The 15,299-nt window shown below is 44.2% G+C and overlaps 1 long non-coding RNA gene across 1 annotated transcript; it reads left to right on the top strand.

Moving 5' to 3' along the window:
* Positions 1-7,876: 7,876 nt before the first annotated feature.
* 1700120G07Rik (RIKEN cDNA 1700120G07 gene) lies at positions 7,877-12,114 on the top strand. Its single transcript, NR_046050.1, has 4 exons — positions 7,877-7,908; positions 9,976-10,169; positions 10,865-11,052; positions 11,645-12,114. It is a non-coding gene; the product is annotated as an RIKEN cDNA 1700120G07 gene (long non-coding RNA).
* The last annotated feature ends 3,185 nt before the right edge of the window (positions 12,115-15,299 follow it).

Below are 15,299 nucleotides of genomic sequence, written 5' to 3'. Positions count from 1 at the left end.
CAGATGGCTGCAGCTATATGAAGGACACTCGAGGGAGTAGTCCAGCTCAGCTGAAGCCTTGCCCTCATTGCTGACCTATAGAATGGTGAAAGGACACAAATGCCTGCTGCTCTGAGCCTCTGTGTTTAGGGTGTTTGTTAGGTATTATGCTGGTTAGCTTTAAATGTCAACTTGACATGACCTAGATTCTAGGTGCTAGTACAGTGTGAGAAAAAAAATCTTTATGATGAATTGTCTACATTGGGTTGGTCTGTGGGGGAAGGTTTTAATTAGTTGATGTGGACAATCCCAGTCCACTGTGAGTGGCACCATTCCCTATGCAAGAGTTTATAAACTGTGTAAGTATGACGAAATCAGGCTAAGGATACCCAAGCAGGTGAACATGTATACAGTTATTTCTCTCTGCTCGGGTTGGGTGTGCTTCACACTTCACCCATTACAATGACTTCCCTACTAATGTGGACTGAACCTGGAACTGTGCCGTAAAATAAATCCTTTCTTCTCTATATTACTTTTCGTCAGAGTATCACAGCAACAGAAATTAAACATATATATGCTATTCCTGGTTGTCAACTTGACTATATCCGGAATGAACTACAATCCAGAATTGGAAGGTTCACCTGTGATCCAGATCTTGAGACTGGGAGATACAAGTTTCTGACCTGGATCTTGGCATGGAGATCTTGAAGCATAGTGGATATGAATCCCAGGAGTCTAAGGCAAGGAGATCTCTGAGTTCAAGGTCAGCCTGTGACAAAACAAGTCCCAGATCCAGGTGTGGTGGTACACACCTTTAATCTGGGCCACACCTTCTACTGGAGACTTATATAAAGATATTGGAAGAAGGAAGATTCACTCTTCATCATCACCATCTTGCATTTTCTTGCCATCACATCTATTGGAACCTACTAGCCTTTCAGAACTGAGCAACTACTAGATCCTTGGACTTCATTGTTGGGAAGTAGGACTACAGACTGTAAGTCATCATAACAAATTCTCTTACTATATAGAGACTATCCATGAGTTCTGTGACTCTAGAGAACCCTGACTAATACACATATACACACAGACGTTTCTCTCTGTGTGTGGTGTTGTGTGTGTGTGTGTGTGTGTGTGTGTGTGTGTGTGTGTGTGTGTGTAGGCTTGTTGGAAATGTTACTCAAACTAAAAAAGCAGTGTGGCTCCTTCAGAGGAGCCCAGCAGTGGGAACTGGTGTGTAGCCAGCCTTGCTCTTGCACTTTCAGATGCTGTCTTCTGTTCACGTGACATGAACTGTGTGCATCTTCCCAAACCTCACTCTTTTATAATAAACTGATCCTATTGGGCTGCTGCCTGATTTAATGACCTCAGTTTAGCTTGAACTTGCCTCCAAATAAGGTCACTTTCTGAAGCACCAGAGATTGAGACATATGAATTTTAGAACTTCCCATCCCAGTGCACCAACAGATGACTCATGGTTCACACGTTTGGTGACAGGGATAATTGCAGTTATTGATCTTTGCTCTGAAGGCTCTAATAAAACAAGGCAAGAAAATAAGCTGAAGGTTAATATTGGGAAGGCAACAATAAGCATATCATTACTGGGAGATGTTCTTATCGTCTACCAGGAACTTAAAACCTTAAGTGGAATGCTACTGTGACTCCTTTTAAGATAATTCCTTAGAGCAGAAACTGAGGGAACCAATAGCCAATCCCTAACACTATTAGTGATACTCTGTTATGCTTGCAGACAGGCATCTAGTATGGCTGTCCTATAAGAGGCTCCACCCAGAAGCTGAATCAGACAAATATAGACACCCACAGCCAAACAGTGGATGGAGCTTGAGGACTCTTATGGAAGAATAGGAAGAAGGATTGCAGCCCCCAAGGGGATAGGAACTCTACAGACGACCAACAGAGTCAACTCACTTGGACCCTTGGAGCTCTCAGAGGCTGAACCCACCAACCAAAATACATACACAGGCTAGACCTAGGCACCCCCGCTCATATGCAGCAGATGTGTAGCTTGGTCTTTATGTGGGTCTTGAACAACTGGAGCAGGGGAGGGGGTGGCTATCCCAAAAGCTGTTGCCTGTACATGGAACATGTTCTAGTTGGGCTGCCTTGTCTGGTCTCAGTGGGAGAGGATGAGTCTAGCCTCACAGAGACTTGATGTGCCAAGGTTGGGGGGCATCCAGGAGGGCCCTACCCTCTCTGAGGAGAAGGGGAGTGGGAGAGGGGAAGGATTGTGAGAGTTACTGGAAAGGGGCAGTGAGTAGAATGTAAAGTGAATAAGAAAAAATTTAAAAATAAATTAATTAATCAAAAAAGATAATTTCTTAGGATTCTGCATATATTAATATGCTTTTCAAAGTTCCTTTTCCTATGTCAGAAATAACTGAACATATAATTTTCAAAGTTACATGCACAAGAGGCATATGTCAGTGTTCATATCAGCTTTATTAACAACAATAATATGTTTTTTAAACCTTAAAATAAGAATGATAGCCAAGTGTGGTGTTATATGACTATCATCCAAGTGTGTCAAGAGTTCAAGGGCTGTCCTGGCTATAGAGCAAGTTTGAAGTCAACCTTGGTTGCATAAGGTCCTGTCTCAAAGAAAGAAAGAAAAAAGAAAAAATAGAAATGGCACAAATAGCAATCAACAGCAGAATGTCTGATGAGCAAGGTGAGCCCAGTGCTGGTGACATTTCTCCATGGATGCAAGGTGAGTATGAAGATGCGTATATAAATATGTATTCATCAGGAGCAGGAGCTCATCAGACTAACGCTTAAAATGGAGATGGCTGCATTCATCTTGCTGCATATAAATTACACTTGAGGGAATAGCTTTTTACGATTTATTTTTATTGTTTTTAATTCTGTGTATGTGTGTGTTGGGGGAGGTGTGCATGTGAGTGCAGATATCTGCAGAGACCACAAGAGTGTATTGGGTTGGAGCTGGACTCAAAGGCCATTGTAAGCCTCTTGATGTGGGTGCTAGGAACTGAACCCCAGTCCTTTGGAAGAGTAGCATATACCTTTGACCACTGAGCCGTTCTTTCAGTCCCAGAAGTAGAATTTTAAAGTTTTGAATTTTATTATAAGGATGAACCTTTTATATAAATAGGAAGACATTAAAATGGCCAAAGAAAAATTAAAGGAATGGTGTTAAATTTTTACTGTGAAAATACTTTAGTCAACATAACAGAAAGAAGCAAGATTCATAAGAGACATAGATCAAAAAGTTTAAATGTCACATTATGAATAACATTTCACATGATTGTATAGCAAAGGACACCATGAGGGTGGAGGATGGTTTCTCATTGTAGAACACTTACCTAAGGTTCAACACCCCTGCCAGGAACAAAATAGGCAACAATAGTTCAAAATTTATAATCTACTTGTTGAACAATGGAGCTCTTTCAGAAACACCATTCTCTGGTTGAGGTGAGAGAAGAAAATCCCAGGAATTCTTTGAGTTTAGGATGCTCCCAAGCTGAACCAGCAGGGATGATGACTTCATGCAGATATCCAGCTGCTGGGAAGGCAGAGGGATAGGCAGAGGAAGCCCTTGAGCACAACCAATACTGTGCAGCCACTGTGGGAATGATTGGTGGGGATCATCGTTACCTTTTCCCTGATGACCTTGGCTTAGCAGGAAATGCAATGTATTCTGTCCTGTCCACTCCTAGCTCCACCCCACTCAAGGGACATGAAGAATGAGCCCAAGTGTAAGTTATGTTCACTGTCCTCACATCCCTGGATCCCAGAAGCCCTCTTCTCCCTAGATAGCTACCAAGGAATGAAAAGAGCTGCTGCTTGTTCATTGAAGCATCAAGGCTTGCTGTGTTAATTAGAAATTAAAACTGAGAATACCCCAGAATGTTGTTGTTTAAAAAAAAAAAAACCCGACAGATCTAAAGTCATGATGTGTTAACTAACATTAAGAAAACTAGCTTATGAAAAGGTAGCTGGATTATTCACTATTATGAAAAGAGTTTTGCCATTAAGACTGCTCAAAAGAATATCAGGGGCTCTTGGGTGCCACACTTCTGCACATACCCTGAAATGCTACTCCAAGGAAGTGTTCAGAAGATTGGCCAGAAAGGCTTAATCAAAGATGCTAATCTCAAACACACACATGCACAAAAAAGAAAAGAAATCGAAGAGAGAAGAGTAGGCTTTCTACATATCCTCCTAATGTCTGGCTTACAGCAGACAGTTGGATTCTCAGAGCTACTCTGCTGTGGTTGGTTGCTTTGGTTTAAGTACAGAAAGGAAATCAGGCCTTCTACACACAGGTCAGTGGAGAGAAAGGGAGTTTTCCTTACCCGACTTTCAGATAATTTTAGAAATTCTCCTTTTACATCTTATCAAGTGTCAGAAGTCACAGGTTACTAAAATTGTATTCAATGTGGCTGGAGAGATGACTAAGTAGTTAAGGGCACTGGTTGTGCTTTCAGAGGACCTCAGCTAGTTCCCGGCACCCATGTTGAACAGCTCATAACTCGAGATCTAAGGGACTTAGCACCCTCTTCTGGCTTCAAGGCACTGCACTCATACACACACACTCAAACACAGATACACACATACATTTAATTCCAAATGAAAAATAAATCTTAAATAGAAAAATAAAAGCACTTTAAGATGGCTATATATATTCTTCTGATGCATGGTTATCAAATCTCAGTAGGTTGTAGGTTGCTAAAATGTATTCGTGGTAGAATGAGAAGCCCCACCAATGATCTTATACCCAACTTGGACTTTAACTCTCTAAGGTCATCTTGGACTCCAATATGTTGCCACACAGCATCTTACAGTGGATATCAAGAAAATGCTAAGTCTCTAAGTTATGCAGAGCTTGCATCTGTTGCCACATTTTCTCATGCATGATTAGAAAATTCTCTTTGTTAAGTTCTCTAGCATTCTCAGAGGAAGGCACCTCTGTACCGGGAGCTGTCAGGCTCAGGGAGGCTGCTACAAGTGTCCCAAAATTCCAATTTTCACTTGAAAGCTCGAATTTTATCATCGGCAAAAATAGACTGTCAGTTGCTCTCCTTGAAGTGACAGGCTTGCATCGTTCATTTTTGAGAAAATGTCTAGCAAATACCGAAGTCTGAAGAGCCGTGGTGTGTCTGTCAGTCACTCTTTGAAATAAAAACGGCGTTCCAAAGAAGGAGAGGTTCATTCAACTCAAAACAGAAGCAATCACGTGCACGTGCTTCTCGGGAAAGAGCATAGAACACGTGGGGGGCAGAAACACTCAGTGCACACTGGCCCTGTCACGGGGCAGCAGAGCATTAGAAGACAGGCATCCTAGAGCCAAGGCTCTGGTTTCATGCATGTGTTGTGTGCACGTGTGTGTGAAGGTGCATGTCTGTGTGGAAGTCAGATGTCAATCATGCATGTGACATTCCTCAGGTACTGTCTACCTTGTTTCTTGATAGAGTTTCTCACTGTCCTAGAACTCATCAAATAGGCTAGGTTGACTAGCCAGAGAGCCCCATACATCTGCCTGTCACCTCCTCAGCACTGGGGCTGCTAATACTCAACGTCACACCCCAGTCTTTTTTTTTTCTATCTGTTCTGGGGATGGAACTTGGCTTGACAAGCACGTTAGTCCCAGTGCTAACACTCCAGTCTTCTGAAACTAACTTTCGACATCAAATTGAGCTAACTAAGATGTCTTCTCTCCTTAGAGACCCTCATCTACAGAGGCATAGGGGGCCCAAGTCATATAGGAGGTATTTGTGTCCCTGGGTATTGGATCTATGCTTTGAATTCCCCAAATAATATCAAGAGCTGAGGAATGCCCTTAGAGGGTAAGGAGGGCACAGCAGGAGGAAGGATGCCTGAAGTATTAGGGCTGCTAAAGATGGTGAGAAGGACTCAGGCAGTGGGAAGGGCTCAAGCTTTGGGATCCAGAAGTCTCAGTGTGTGACTGCAGGGGTGAGAAAGGAGCTATGCACTGTGTCTCAGCAAAACTAAATCCAGAAAGACCAGTCCCTGAGAACGACATTGGCAGCAGTGTGAGCAGGGGCGTACATCACTGGAAATTTCTGAGGAACCCATTGATAATTCTGAGCTAAAAGTTGCATCACAGGAAAATTGATCTGGCAGCTCAGTTGTGGAGAGAGACACAAAAGGAATAGAAATACAAGTATAGGAAATAAGTGGGAAAATTAATTTATTTGGAGGAAAAGATAAAGTCTTCTAGCAAAGAAGACTCTTGAAGCTGTCTCAGTGACATTGTGTGTCTCTGAGACATGATCCTAGTACATGTCCTCTCTGTGACCAGTTAGGGCTGTCACATAAAGAGACACTAATCTGAAAGGATTCACTTATTCAGCCAACTTATTTCTGTGAAGGACCTGCCGTGTTCTAAGTAGGTGGTTTTGTGTGTGTGTGTAAAATGCATGCATGATTAAGTGCACAAGACCAGAGAAAACAAGGGTCCTACTTTGTCACTCTCCATTTTATTCCCTTGAGACTGGATCTCTTGATGAAACTGGAACTAGGTTTGCTGCCAGCAAGCAGGGCTATCCTCCTGTCTCTGTATTTCACCACTAGGGAGCTACAGACACACCTGGGACCATGCCAGCTTTTGACGGGAGGGGAATATTCTGGAGATTTGAACTCAGATCTACATGTTTATGTAGCAAGCACTGTCACCCGTGTATCCATCTCCTGAGCCCACGCCAGGTGATATCTCAGACATATCTTAATTGTCTCATGGAGGTGACCTGAGAAAATGCTAGCTGCTGAGCAAGAGACTGAAGCATGTGGTCATGAGCTCTGAGAAGCTTCAGTGGGTGTGACATTTCGTCTTGGAACAGAGAGTCACCTCTGCGGAGATATTTCACCAAGAGGCTCCTGCCGGAAGTGTAGGATCCACAGCTTATGATTCAGCATGAGCAAGTGCGGAAAGGACGACTGGCAGCAGCCACCGACTCGGGGGATATACACTGTGGTTCGGCACCCAAGGTAGCCCCTGTGGAACCAGAGGACAGCCAGACTGAGCTGGAAGACCCAGCCACCAAGGCAGAGAGAAGGAGACACCATGTTGAGCTGCTCTGAGGAAGAAAGTACAGGGCACACACATGGCTACCTGGCCACATGCAAGCCCCCCCGCCCATGGAAGCATCTGGTCACTCAGTGGACACCCCACTTGAATCCCAAGTTGTGCACAGGGCTCCTGGCTTAGGTAAAGACTAATAAGAACAATTTCTATTTTTGAACAGAGATTGATCTGCATATTTGACTACTCCTCTAAACTGCTATAGCTTCCGAGATGGTGATGCTTGTGACTGAGGGCTGACAGAGCTTTAGGGGTCACTGGGAAAGACAGTGGAGTCTGGTGACGCAGCTTCGGGGAGCCCTTGGCCTTACACCTGAGCCCTTGGCCACTGGAGCTGATTCTAGGCGCTGGGGCTGGGGGTGGGGGTGGGGGTGTCACAGTGAATTTCTGAAGTGCATGGAGCCTCTTAGCTTTTGAGCACGAAACGGTTTTAAGGCTTTTCTATGAAGGTGTGATCCCGCATTGAGATGTGCCTGCTGCCTTCTCATGTCCCCTAAACAATTGATTTGGAAATCCAGGGCCAAGTCACTAATGCTAAACAGGGCTTCTCCATGTCAGCCCCAGGTCAAAAAACACTGTCGTGACTCTGCATTCAGAGCTGTTTTACAAATCCTCAGACCTGGGAAACATCTCAGACAAAAGTGGGACTTCTGCTCAGAAGGTGTGAGGCTTGTCAAAACTAAGTCCCCTAAGAGCCCCGGGGACAACTTTGGAAAGACTAGAATGCATACAGGTTCAAGCTGTGTTTGGATCTTAGAATGTTTTAAGTCTGGAGAGTTCCGTGCCCCTCTGTATCTAAGGAGGACACAGCCAAATGGGAAACCTACAGAGGGGCCAGAGAAGAGAGGGTAAGGAGAGCCTGGCTAACATTGGGGTGCTCATGTGAAAGACTTTGCCATACCATACCAGAAGAGGGGTATGGCACTTTCTCTTTGCAACTCCCCCAAACAGAGGAGGAACCCAGAGAACTAGAAAATCCCCTCTCTGAGATTCCCCTTCCTAGGTGAATCTAGATTGTGACATATGGAGAAGTAAAACCAACCACCACATACTTAAAATATTTACATGGAGAACAGTTCTTCTCCTTGAGTTCTAGGAAATGAGTTACTAACAGTGGAGGGCACAGGAGCCACCTGACTCTGAGGGACTGTGTGATGGCTGGAGGTAATTCAGGGGGCACGCTTCGCACACCCATGTCAAATCATGTGTCAGTGTCATTCATAGTTACTGATGATGAGGAAGTGGGAAGGCGCAGCTTTGGGAGTTGAGGAGGATGTAGAAAGGCTCCTTGCAAGAACTGATTTCTGAAGGTAAACACCAAGGATAAGTTGCCGTTAAAGAATTGGTTGCAGGGGCTGGAGAGATGGCTAAGTGATTAAGAGCACTGACTACTCTTGCAAAGATCCTGAGTTCAATTCCTAGCAACCATATGGAGGCTCACAACCATCCATAACAATATCTGGCTCCCTCTTCTGGAGTGTCTGAAGACAGCTACAGTGTACTTACATATAATAAATACATCTTAAAAAAAAAAAAGAATTGGTTGCAGGGGCTGGGAATACTGTATTGGAGTCAGAAGCTAGAGAAAGCATAATGATTTGAAACAATCTCAACATGGCTGGAGGGATGTCCTTGAGAAAAGATGCTGAGCTGGGCTCAGAGATGTGGGTCTTTTAGCATTTGGGATGCAGAGGCAAGTGGATAGATTAGTTCAAGGCTAGCCTGGTCTATGAAGTGAGACCCTGCCAAAAAAAAAGAAAAGATAGCAGAGGGGGGAAAGGGGAGTAGAGGGGAAAGACAGGAGAGAAGAGATCTATTGGGTAACCATTCAGTAGCAGCAGAGTAAAATCATGTGGGGTTTGTCCTATGGCCAGGGATTCAGAAAGATTGAGGGCCATTGACACAATCAGACTTATTACTTCAGAAATGTTCTGACTGCTCAGGGAGAGATATCAGGGGGCAGGAATAGAGGTAAGGGACCTGTGAGAAGCCACAAAGATCAGCTGGGAGGCAGACAAAGGTGGTCTGGATGAGGGCTGCCGCACTGAGGACCAAGACCGGAAGGTTACTGTGTCAGAGGGTCCTAGGTGGGATGAAGGAAAGGGGGTGTTGAAAACAAGTCTGTTTCCTGTCTGAAGCAAGTGGATGCTGGTGTGCAACTTTCCAAAATAAAGGACAAAGATGATCAAGATGGGCCAGGTCAAATCAGGAGAGAAAGAGTAGGAGATGGGTAGGACCACCATGCTGTGGGCAGGAAGCAGAGGCTGTGACATCAAGGTAGCAGAAGGCAGTGCAGTAAAGGCTATGGTGATGGTGTAGGAGGGAGTAAGAGGCCATGAAAGGTACCTGGAGCTGCTGGAAAATGGGGATGGGATGCCAGCTTCAATTCAGTGCCTAGAGACACCCTAACCCTGACTCACCAACTGTAACCCTAACCCTGACCACTATTGCACTCCCGGTTCCTTCTTTCTGTGTCCTGATGTGACAATGAGATGTGATCAGCAGCTCTCTTCTCCAGCTATCTGTTGCCATGCTTCCCAACCATTCCTGACTTCACCCTCTAGAACCAAAATAACCTTTCTTCTGTAAGTTGCTTTTGGTCATGGCGTTTCATCGCAGCAACAGAAAAGGACCTAAGAATCCAGGTCACGGTCAAACCCACTTGAGCTAACTGTGGAGTAGGGTGACCATGAGAACATCTGAGCCCTGCAGCCCCTCCTCTGAAGCTCTAGCCATTTTCTGAAGGTCACGATTCTCTGCCCATCGTGTAACTATAACATTATGTGGGATGAAGGTTATCAATACTGCAGTCTTGGACTGATGTATCAAAGTACACAGTGCTTGTCAACTGCTTCTCCCATCTCTGCAGAGGTTTCTGAATATGTTTGCCTTGTCTCCTCCATTGACAAAGAAAGATTGAAACCTATAAGCTCAAAGGAAAGAGCTAAGGGAGCTGAGGTATGACATAACTACGTGCCTCTTACGGCTTGTTTGGATCTGCAGTCTGCCTAACAGTGACACCTACGTCCACACTAACGGAAGAGAAAGTGTCTCAATGAATAGCATTTCAATGGTGCATACAACACAAGTGGAATGGCCTTTTAGTTAGGTTAGTGAATCCTTGCTTGGGTATTTGTTTTAATTAGTTCAAATTCTAGCTACCTAAATCGGAGAGAAAAAAACCCACTCTTGTTTGTGAGGAAGAAGATGAGAAAGAGGAGGAAAAGGAGGAAGAGAGGAAGAGAGGAGGAGGAGGGAGAGGAGGATGAGAAGGGAGAGGATGAGAAGGAGGAGGGAGAGAGGAGGAGGAGGGAGAGGAGGAGGAGGGAGAGGAGGAGGGAGAGGAGGATGAGAAGGGAGAGGATGAGAAGGAGGAGGGAGAGAGGAGGAGGAAGGAGAGGAGGAGGAGGGAGAGGAGGAGGAGGGAGAGGAGGAGGGAGAGGAGGATGAGAAGGGAGAGGATGAGAAGGAGGAGGGAGAGGGGAGGAGGAAGGAGAGGAGGAGGAGGGAGAGGAGGAGGGAGAGGAGGATGAGAAGGGAGAGGATGAGAAGGAGGAGGGAGAGAGGAGGAGGAGGGAGAGGAGGAGGAAGAGGAGGAGGAGAAGGAGGAGAAGGAGAAGGAGAAGGAGAAGGAGAAGGGGGAGGTTTGTCTACTAGCTAACAACTGAAGAGGACATTTTTTCCCCAAGAATTTTTAAGCCGTTCTAGTTTGACAGGAATTATTTTATCATCAACAGATTTTTTTCACTGATTTATGAACCATTTTAACCTCTTTCTGTTGTACTGCGAACGTTTTCTGGTAAGGAGTTGGAGGAGACCACGCAAAGCAGTTTCATTTTCTGGTAAGGAGTCGGAGGAGACCATGCAAAGCAGTTTGCTTTGTGGCAGCTTTCCCATCATCCCTGAAGAGTTCCTGGGAGGACTCAGCTCTCCACCAAACTTCCCCAGAACCATCACTCCTCTCTGTGGATGGCAGCAGATTTAGGACATTTGTAAGTCGTCTTTATAATACAATAAACAGGAATGAGGACCATGAGCGCATCCGTGCCTACCAACCTATGAAAGTGAGAGAGATGCCCACGTTTTTAGAAAGGGAGAGGAATAAAGTTTTCTTCATGGATGTATTTTTCTTTTAAAGCAGTTTGTATTCTGGCACTGGTCAAACAACCCAGAATGATTAGCTCTGGTTGAATTAGCTCTAGGTGAATGATAACCCAAATTCACCTCTGACGTTCCATAGAGGGCAGAGCTGCACTGATTAGAAAGTGCCAGAAAGCCAAGTATCAGTGTGTCAGCTGCAGATTCTACTGTGCCAGGAACTAGTAATGTTTTCCAGAAAGTTCCAAAACCCAAGGAAAGGGCTTTACTCCCTGCTAGCACTTTTCCTTGCCCAGTGAGGTGAGTAGAAACATTTTAATTCATACACAGATGTCATCATTTCTCGTGAACCTTGAGAGCGTATAGTGAAAATCATTTAGCCAAAACCTAGCCCCTTCCCCCCACAGAGCTAAAGATCTTCATTCAAAGTCTCAAGCAATGATTAAATATCTTCTCTACACCATACCTCTGATCTTCTCTTTTCAGGACAGAGTTAAACCAGTTGAGGATACATGGATCCAACAAGGTGTCTGCAGCTTTTCTGTATTTGATCTACATGCAGACAGATACTAGCGAATGGAAACAAATTCTTCATTTAAAAGAGTCCTTGGCGTTCCTGAGAAGCATAAAGAGGAACACGATGCAATCTAAGTCTCAGATTATCAAAATGTACAAAGAATTGGGCTCATGAAATATTCAAAGAAAAGTAGGCAGCATCTCATAGAAATATGCATTTGGTTGCAAGGGGTACATGGAAAGTGTAGATCTTGATTTGTTTTCCTGTGAACCCAAAACTGTTAAAAAAAAAAAAAAGAAGAAGAAGAAGAAAAGAAAAGAAAAACCCAAAAAGCAAAAAACAAAAAAAGCAAAACAAAAGAACCAAAACAACAACAACAACAACAACAACAAAAAACCACCACCAAAACCCCCTGAAATATAGTATATATTGTGTATTTATATATTGTATGATATTGTATATAGTGTGTAAACTGATATTGTATATAGTGTGTAAACAATCTGAACAATGGAGGGTTTTAAGTCCACTGTATCATGGCCCTTGCAACAACTCATCTCATCAGTGGCAAGAAGGCAAGGGTGTCTGGGAAAGATAGGCGGTGTCAGGCTCACCTCTACCCATCAGACCGAGAATGAGGGTGGCAGAGGGTAGCCTGGCAGGGCACAGGGTAGAAGTGCTTCATGTCCTAGAACTGGGGCAGGTCTGAATTCTAACACAGAAGTGACACTGTGCTGTGATCAGAATATTAGATAATTCAGGAATTTCTCTCCAGAACACAACCCTGAGCAAAGAAAATGCCAACCCATCTGACTTTACAGCAGTGACCTTGGCCGTCTGTTCTTCCACATTTACCTTTAACTACTGGATGCTGAGTGCAGGGCTTAGCCCTGGGCAGGCAAAGGGGCAGGAGTCTAGCCAGTCTGTGGGCGGGGATGGCACTCCAATCACAGTAATGGCAGTGACTGTTACCAGGATTTGGAGATGATTTGGGGCAATTATTTCCTGTGCTGAAGGTCAGGAAGGCTTTATAGAGACAAGGTTTGATTTCATCTTTGGAAGGAGCCTAGAGCCCGGGAACAGCAAGGAAAGGGCCAGGTGGTGCAATCATACACATATGACATTTATAGTTGTTTGTGTTTATGTCAAATCACACACAATAAATAAGTATGCATGCATATAAGCAATATCATCACTTAGAAATACTCATGGGTCAGGCAAAAGTTTAAAATAGTCTTAGAATGTTTGGGTCAGATGCTCAGACCACAAAGTGATGAAATTACAATGCCTAATAATAAAAATTCAACCAGGAAATTAAAATGTCTCCACCCCACAGATAACATCTGAGACAAAGGAAACCCAGATTTCTATTACAGAATAATTGTGTAGAAATTTTGAAATGTGAAGCCCATTCAGTCTGACTCACAGGCAATATGCATGAGCTAGAGATATGATTACCAGTCGCTAAAAAACGTAGAAGTTTGGAGGGTAGTGAGCGAGCACCCTGGGGAAGTCATGGTAACAAAATTATGTTACAATAATTGAACTTAAAAGTCTAAAAAGCAGAGCTCAAAACCTTGATGGACCTAAGCAATGTCTCCGCTAAGAACTCACAAAGCCAGGTGAGGTAGTGCACACAGGCATTCCCAGTTTTCATGAGGTTAAGGCAGAGGAATGCAGTGAGTTCAAGGCCAGCCAGAGTTAACAGATCAAGACTTTGCCTTGAGTCAAAAACAAACAAAAGAGAACAGTAGAGGCAGAGCAGCAACAAATAACACAGCCAATGGAACAGAACTTTCTAGAAAACCTTAGCATGAAAGAGGATGGACAACAGAGTCCTATCCCAGGATGATCAAGAACAAACCGCCAGAGACCGTCGTTTTAATGAATGCTGTAAAGGATTCCATTATGAAATTTTAAAGTGGGAATGAAATCAGTGAGTCTTCAGGAAAACACGCACACGTCAAAATCAGCTCAGAAAGAAGTGGGAGGTTCCAGGAAGTCGAAATAATTAGTGCATCTCCCAAGCCTCGAGCCCAAATGATCCAGGGGGATAATTTAAATCTGTAACTAGTCTATTTCCAAAGTTCAACAGGAAAGCCTGCCTTTCAAACAGGCTCCGTGAATTCTGCCTATACCCCAAGGTTCTGTTTATTTTTAACTATTCGTGATCAAGGGAAAACATGAAAAAGATCTCTACTTATTTTTTCCAGAGTAGTGGGATCACATTATTCATCACTACAGAGGCAATCATGCCCATGTTGAGTGTCCTTAAATAACTACCACTCATTAGTACACAAGGCCTGGGGGTTGGGATCTCAGAAAGGACTGGTGGGCAGTGCCATCTAAGAGATCACTTACAGACACAGCTCCCTTCCCTGATGCCCTAGACTGAGCGCGCGCACACACACACACACACACACACACACACACACACACACACACACACATACACAGAGCAATCAGTCCATTCAAGGGGCAATTTAAAAAGGTCTACCTGTTAAAGGAAGGTCTAGCAAAGACTCCTGGGTATATTGTAATCTATTTGAATTATTCTTTGAACATTTCATACATGTATAAAATGTACTCATCATATCCACCACTTCCCCGTTCCAGCCCATCATGCCCCTCCCAATTCTTCATATCCTAATTATTTTACCACTCCCTCCCCCAGTCCAATTAGTGCCGCCCACACGTGCAAGAGTGCAGGGCCATCCACTGGAGCACGGGCAACCATCATTCCTGGAGAATACCAAGGCTAACTTTCCCTCTCTCCGCAACCATCAACTGCAAGTAGCCTCTCCTCTGAGGTGGGGCGTTTTGTGTCTGTCCCCTACTCTGCTGGAAGTGTGACTGATTTGATTTGTGCAGGCAGTCACACCTGCTGTGGGTTCATGAGTCCAGTGGCGCTGTCATGGCTACGGGACATCCTTCACTAGCAGTACTCCCTAATCTAAGTGCTCATTCTGCCCTCCTCTCGAATTATGGGGTGTAATATAGACGTCCCATGTGGCTGAGCATGCCATGGTCACTTAGTCTCTGCATTTTGATCAAGTGTGAATCTTTGTATTAACCATTGCCCACTGTAAAAAAGAAAGAAGAAGAAGAAGAAGAAGAAGAAGAAGAAGAAGAAGAAGAAGAAGAAGAAGAAGAAGAAGAAGAAGAAGAAGAAGAAGAAGAAGAAGAAGAAGAAGAAGTCTGATGAGGACAGAATGATGACAATGACGACCACGAAATCATGGATCTAGTTGCAAACCTCAGCATAGCCTATCAATCTGCTGATTGATTGAAAATTACCTACCTCTCTCCAACATGCAAAACACATTCACATTCACCCTACTCCTCCATCTGTTCTTTACAGCATCAGTAAATGATCCAGGTGGTTTTCCTACATGGTGGGTCCTCGGGGAAGGAGGCTCCTTGGATGTAACTTTCAGCACATCTCAAATCCCTTTTCTCTTGACAAAAGACCTGTGTGCCACACATGCAAAATGCAATAGGTGGAGTAAAAGAAACAGTTTCCATGTTTAAATCCATCCAGGCAAGCTGTAGCTTTCCTGAATGGAACTCAGTGCAATAATATGTCGTCCACTTCCTGTCTGGTGGTGGAGCTTGGAGGGCTTCAAA

Source organism: Mus musculus, chromosome 7 (assembly GCF_000001635.26).
Source record: "Mus musculus strain C57BL/6J chromosome 7, GRCm38.p6 C57BL/6J".
In the NCBI taxonomy this organism is placed as follows: Eukaryota; Metazoa; Chordata; class Mammalia; order Rodentia; family Muridae; genus Mus; species Mus musculus.
This window is presented reverse-complemented; position numbering and strand designations above follow the sequence as displayed.